Below are 7,028 nucleotides of genomic sequence, written 5' to 3'. Positions count from 1 at the left end.
AGGAAAAGGCAGGAGCTTGCTGGGTGTGGGGAGGGGAAGAGGCGATGGCACACCACTACCTACAGGAGGCAAGATCCTCTGCATAAAGGGGCAGGGGGAGAAGCTGTTGATTCCCCCAGCAAGAGAGCCTTGCTTTGACACCAGAGTTTGTCTCCTGGAGGATGCCAGCATGAGCTCCTCCTCTTGCAAGCAGAGGAGTGGCAGACTTCCACCCAGAGCCCAGGACTGACTGCCTCTCAGAGACAGGGGCCTTCAATGAACAGCGTGGATAAAAACTGCTTGGTGACAAAATCCAGGACTAGAGAGAGGACGCAACATTAGCTTTTACTGGTGCTAAGATTGTTTGGAAACACCAGAAGTGAAGCAGTGAGGAAAGGAGTCCCTACATCGCAACAGTCTGAGCTCTGCATTGCTCCCGGGGAGAGAAATTCCAGTACTGAAATCCACCTGGAAAATCCTCCTGCCTTCACAAGGTGGCTGTGCTACTCGACCTCTGGGGAAGGTTTCCTACCCTTCTCCCTGGCTTTCATATTTGAGACCAACAGCAGATACAACAAGAAAACTTATCCTTCCTCCAGCATCAGCAGGGTCGCAGGACCACACGGAGAGGAGAGCAGAGCAGGACCCTCTTTCTAAACTCACAGCTTGCAAGAAGGAGGGAAGTGTGCACCCTCAAGATATTGACAGAGTCACTATCCCCTCTCCGTAGGGCAGGGAGCATTTAAACCCACTATTGAAAAGCACAAAGATTGGGCCTAAGGGACCATGGGGAAAGAGCAGTGCGGGAGAAATCCCACACCATCACTCCGCAGAACAAAGGTGCCTTCTGCCCCCTCTCCTCCCTCGCTTGCTGCCGAGCCCAGGTGCATCAGTCTGACTCATACCATGTATCCAAGAACAGTAAGGTCAGCATCAGTCCCACAGCTGCTTGTATCCTTTCACAGAAACAAACCTCCTGGTCCCACCAGGAAGCGGGTAGGAGTACAGCGGACACAGGAAGAAAAACAAAGAATTAATTCATCTGTTATTTTTTGGTACAGTTTAAGCTAGAAGAACCACCATAAATCCCTGCAGCAAAACCGCCTCCTGCTACAGGAGCTGGGATGCTCGGAGCACCCAGAAACATGCTGCAGGGTACCAGAGAGCTTTCCAGTGCTCTTCCCAGCAGCAGGGGAAGCAGAGAAGGTGAGATGCCGGGAGGGAGCGAGTCTGGCTCCATCGCTGCAGGAAGGAGGGCGGGAGTCCCAGAGAGACAGGGCCGCACCAGTTCCCGTTAATTACACAATCACTCTGCTATGTAGGACTAGTTGCAAAATCAGTTGGAGGCTAACACATGGTCTAGGAAAAAAAAGAAACAAAAAGAAAGAGTCTAGTCCTGCTAGCAAAGAAATGCAGCCCGAGCAATTTTATCTAATATTGCTGGGATGCAAAGCACTGTCAGCATAAGCCCCAACGTACAGTCACTTTGAGGGCCAGTCTTTTATAGGTGCCAGCATGGTTTCCAGAGGTCCATGCCTGCATGTCAGCGGTGGGATCCCACCCAGAGAAGATGTTGTCACAGGAATAGCCTCACCTCTTCAGCAAGGACTAAGCAGCCCTGTCTCAGCCGGAGACCCTGCACTTCCACCAGCAGCCCTCCTAGGACAATGGAATAGATGGAGGTCTCTCTGTTTTGCCTTTTTTAAGTGACACATCCTTCCCTCTGCCATCCCAAACCTCTCTCCCTATCCCAACATCCCCCCAACCTCTCTTCACCATGCACATGCAACCCTTCGAAGCCAGCCTGGCAGACATCAACACTTGCCAAGCCCCCTGGGAGCCCCAGTTCAGTGAGGGGGCACTTGAGTTGGTACATCAGCTGTGTAGATGGTGTGGTTTACACATTAGCCTGATGGATAGGGTTTGCCCATCTCACCTTCATCCCTAATTCCCAGTTAGCTCAGTCCAGCTTACTCTGTCAGCACTCACTTTTGGGCAGCCAAATACAGAGGCCAAAACAGGCAGTCAGAGATAATCCCAAGGAAACAGGGTATCTAGCAGCCAAAAGCAGCACATTGTCTCCTTCACACCAGAACAGCTTGTTACAAGCTCCAGAAGTGTGCTGTCAGGAGGGCAGGGCATCCCATCTGTGCAATTAGCTCAGGGTGCAGGGGAAGGAGTCCAGTCCCAACCATGCTCCCCAGTAAGCCTTCCTCTGCCCTGGACATGAGTCAGGAGGGGACGTTCCCAAACCAATGTGTGACCCCATGGGTGTTCAGGGAGGGGGTGCTGTAGGCGGGAGCTGTCTTGGCTCACAGCTTTTGCCTGGCCTATGCGCTCAGAGGAGCACCATGAAGAATGTGTATCATTGTGGGCTGGGTCCAAAGAATCAACAAACACTGTGTCATACTAAGTCTAAAGTACTTGGCTTGAGATCAATGATGACTTCCTTCCTATGACATCCAAAGAGGCAGAAATGAGAGGGAGAGGAAGACGGGTCTAGAAAGAACATCCCTCTTCCTCTACCCCACTGCTACCCCTCACCTTCACGCAGAATGGAGGAGGGACCCTCCCTGTGGGGCACTTCATGGGTACATCCATAAACCTAAAATCCCAAGAGTTTGCTTCATCTCCCAGTGAGAGCGGAGACGCCAGCTTACAAGCCACGTAAGAGAAGATGGTTTTGCTCCAGGGGTGATACAAATGAGGACAAAAGGAGAGGGGACTGAGGGAGAAGGAACCAAAAGGAGCATCTGAAAGCTGGATTTAAAAAAGGGGCAGGAGGGAAGCAAAGAGAGATGATGTAAGCGTTAACTGGGCAGCCCAGCATGGTCAAAGGAGATTAGAGCCCCTGTTGCGCTAGGTGCTGTGCAAACAGGGAGAGATACCACTCACTGCGGTGAGCTACCATTCGGGTTTTACAGACCAGGGCTGAGGCCTAGTGACTCAGCCAAGCCCTGGAGGAGTGCAGCTGGTCCAGCACGTCGAGCCAGTGTAGTTACTGCAGCATGCACCATATCTATATACTAGGTTAAATCAACAAAGCCATTGGGAAAGAGGCAGGAAGACAAAACAATAGTTGCAGATAAGACACTCCCAGCCCAGGCAGGAGGGTCATTACAGGACAAGAGAACTATTGGCCCTGAGGAGACCGGCTCCATCTCTTTGGGATGCCTCTCCATCACAGGGCCAAGAAGCAGGACAAAGGACTCCAGCCGGGACGAATAAGCCATAGGCAACTGCTGCCAAGAGGTTGTCCCCTCACCGGCAGACACTGTAGGAAATATCTAAAAAAGGCCTTCTTACAGCATCACATTGCCTTGTCACTAGTCTTTACTCACCAAGGTTTGGAAACCTGCTGAATGAATTTGAACTTTGAATGTCCATTTAAAATAAATGGAGTGGCCTTTGCTTTGGCTAGGTGGATTAGGTGGACACTGGGCAGCTGAAGACACCTTCAGACATCTCCCATGTTTAGCGTAAGAGGGGCACAACCTGTAATAGAGGCACCACCTTCTTTCACCAAGTGGCATCTACCCAAAGCCAAGCAACACACTTTGTTGATAGGCTTGTAGGATAGTACTGCTGTGTAAGTACAGCCCTGTGCCCAAGCCGTGCTGCTCAGCTGACCAGCACAGCACAGCTTTCAAGAAGTGAAATACAGCTTCTGCCTGATATAAACTTATTAGCTCATCTACAGCTGGCTCGAGGCTCTGATGTAGCACCGCATTGTGCAACACAAGCAGTTTTAGCAACCATTAATCCCTGCCTCACACTGCCAGGCTGGTTACTCCAGCTGGGGTCAGCGTAGACTAATGGATAAGAAGGAACCCCCAAGCATCATCTGACAGTTCCTTCTTCCAAGCTATACCCTCACTTCAAGCTGCACCGTGGCCTGGGGAAAGGCATCTAGTCTCAGCTTGCCAATATCCACCCATGCCTCCCTCACCGAGCTGGACAAAGATGGGAGCTGTTATGAAAGGGCAGGCAAAAGTATCATCATGTATCCAAAAAGCCTGAAGACCAACACGTGCCTCCATCAAGGGGGAGGATAGTCATTAATGCTCCAAAGTGAGGCCCAATGAAAAGTTAAGATGAGCCTTCCTGCAGAAGGGGTGGCTAAGGCTGTATGCAGGAAGATGGCAACTGGAGTGGAGAAGTAGCAGAAGAGACAAATGCCACCCCAAGGAAGGAGAAGCCCCACCAGAGCAGGGGTGCACAGCCTGTATATCACATTAGTCTGTCCTTGAGGACAGCTCATCTCAGACACACTGCTGTCAGCTCCTGTTACATAAAGCTAAGTGGCAACTGCAAGGAGGCACTTATTTTAAGAGGAAATAATTATTGCCATCAATTTTACTGGGGCAGAACTTTGCCCCTCCTAAAGGGCTGGCGGTCGTATTTGTTTGGGGTCTGTCAATAGTTCAGGGTTTGTCAATGCTAATAGCTCTGGAGCAAGCTTTCACTGGAAAGGAAACTGCTTTTGCAGCAGAAAAGCACATGCATGCACAAGCACAGAAGAGATCATATTTTCCAAACTGTCTGGCAAGGGCTTGATAAAAGGCATTGCACATACTGTCCATTTAGCTGCAACAAGCAACAGATACCTAGAGCTGGGAGAGAGGCTTCCTGGTAATGCAGAATTAATCCCTAGCAAAGGATCTATTTTCAAAATGAGCATGTAAGCGAAAGAACCAAAGAGCCCCAGCTGATGCAAACTGGTGGAGCTTTATGGCAGGCAGTGGGATAGTGCTGATGTACACTAGCAAAAGCATTTGGGCCTACACGTCTGTGCAATAGCAAGAGAAATCCAAATAAACTGAGCTCCAAATAAACCGAGTCTTGCACATCTCAGACCAGTTGCTCCCAGGTGACTCCAAGTTTTTAGACCACTGGGTGCAAGTCACCAATCAAGCTAATAATAGAAGCCCACTGACTGCCATTTCCATTCATTAATAAATCCAGCTGGGTTTGCTCATGTATTTTCCTCTTTACCCATGTATTCCCTGGACAGTTATCAGACACACCAGGCTGGTATGAACCACCACTGCTCCTTTGAGATCGGTTGAACCCAAGTAGCTCCTGGGTTTAACACTCACCCCATAGGACTCAAGATGGAGCTATCAGCATCAGCTCTGCTGCCAGCCCCAGCAGCCCATCCCAAGAGTGACTTGTTTAAAGCAGCAAATAACAGAAGATATCTCATCCTGCCTTGCTGCAAATTCTCCTGCAGAGGATGTGGGCTGCCAGCTTCCCTGGTCAGGCATTGCATGAGCAGCAGTGGAGCCCCCAGAAAGCCGCTGCAGACCTGCCATGAGAAAGACAACTCCGCGTGCCGAAACCTGGGATTAAGACACTCCAGCGGCTGCCTCACACATCTGGTGTGTGTTAGGACGGATACACTGGCAAGGAAAACACACACGGGCTCCAAGCAGGGCTGTTTAACCCATTCGTGACTGAGCCTCTGTGGAGCACCCAGACAGGCTGAGGACTGCGAGATACCTGGCCAAGCCTCAGGAGTGCTCGGCTCAAATCTCAGCAGTGGCCTGTGCTTCCTAGGTGATATTGGGAAATCAGGGACCAATTCAGGTGCCTAAACATAAGTATCAAGTGCCCACTGAGGATGCCTTGGGTTACCTAAGACACCTGCCAAGGCCTGGCAGATGTCACATGGGTCCAATAAGAAACCACCTCTTCTGGGTACCCAATCCACAGTGGGTGAGTCCTATCGTTAGGGCATCTCTTCCCCTTCCTAAACATCTCAACCTCAGTTGTCTGGCCTTGCAGTAGAAATAACCTGTCCTCTTTGCCCTAAGGCAGTAGACCATTGGGATGGCCACAGAGCATCCACCACAGTGACACCCTGACCTTGGTTGGGCACTGTAGGTGCTGCTCTAGTATCGATCATACTGCAGTCATGCCATGCAGGACAGCTGCCTTCCCAGCATGCACAGCACCTCCTAGGACATATTTTTGACCCATATACCAGATGACCATGATCCAGAGCACAGCCTGGGTAAAGAGGCCCCTAAGTCCCTATCATACAAATACACTCCTGTGTCTTCCTTTCGTTCACGTAGATCCTCAAGGTTTCTCCTTATTAAGGGCTTGAGGAGAACAGAGCCACCCCATGAGAACCCATTCCTCATGCATTTGGCTTCACAGGATGCCAAAGCACCTCCTCAGTGAGCCCAAAGACTCAGCCTGATGAAGAGGTTGTTGGACTCATATTAAGGAAATAGGAACTGTAGCTACAGGAGATCAAAGCTCCTGTGCAAGCTGGGTGTTGCCTTGGGCAGAGCAGAGCCCTCCCTCGCCTGTGCCGGGCAAGCAGACACCATCCTTCCCAGACAGGTTCACGTAGCCGGACTGTACCGGGAGGATGGAGGATGAATTGAGAGCAGCAACATCTTGCAGTGTTTCCTCCAAGCCCCTGAGGACCACAGCAGGTTTGCACTGTCAGTCAGAGCCAGATTACAGTCCCAGGAGCCTGGCAGCCACCGATCCCCCCTGGAGCCTGGGCAACAACTTTCTTTGGGCCAGGACTCCCACCCCCCCCAAAGAAAAAGCTGTTCCTGACAAAAACGTGGCACTGACGAGGCCTCAGAGCACCTCTCAGCCAGGCAATCTGCCCAGATGCAAGTCAGTGTCCCGACAGAGGCAGCAGCCAGGCTGGATGAGTGCCTGGCTGGGAGCAACCCCAGCTCTGGGGAGAGCACCGAGGCAGCAAGGAGCCCGCCCAGCCACCACACAGACCCTGCAGCCAGGCGGGTGGGTCATGGGGGTGATGAATGCAAAGGGGGGATGCAGGCAGAGCATTGGCCAGGGCTGGGTTAGCAGGGTCAGTGGGGGTCAGAGCAGAGGGGCCCAGGATCCCCAGGGCATGCTGAGGTTAACCACTTCACTGCCGTGGAGCCAGCTGTGATACCTTCTACCCTTCCAGTTACTGCTAGAAAAAGGGCTTTCAGATTTTGGGAAAGGCCTGAAACCCCCAAAGCAGCACACCATACAAAACCAACATGACCAGGGAGGATGCCCAGGCCACTCTT

The sequence above is a fragment of the Pygoscelis adeliae genome, unplaced genomic scaffold (genome assembly GCF_000699105.1).
Source record: "Pygoscelis adeliae isolate BGI_AS28 unplaced genomic scaffold, ASM69910v1 Scaffold166, whole genome shotgun sequence".
Lineage (NCBI taxonomy): Eukaryota > Metazoa > Chordata > Aves > Sphenisciformes > Spheniscidae > Pygoscelis > Pygoscelis adeliae.
Note: the sequence above shows the minus strand (reverse complement) of the source record.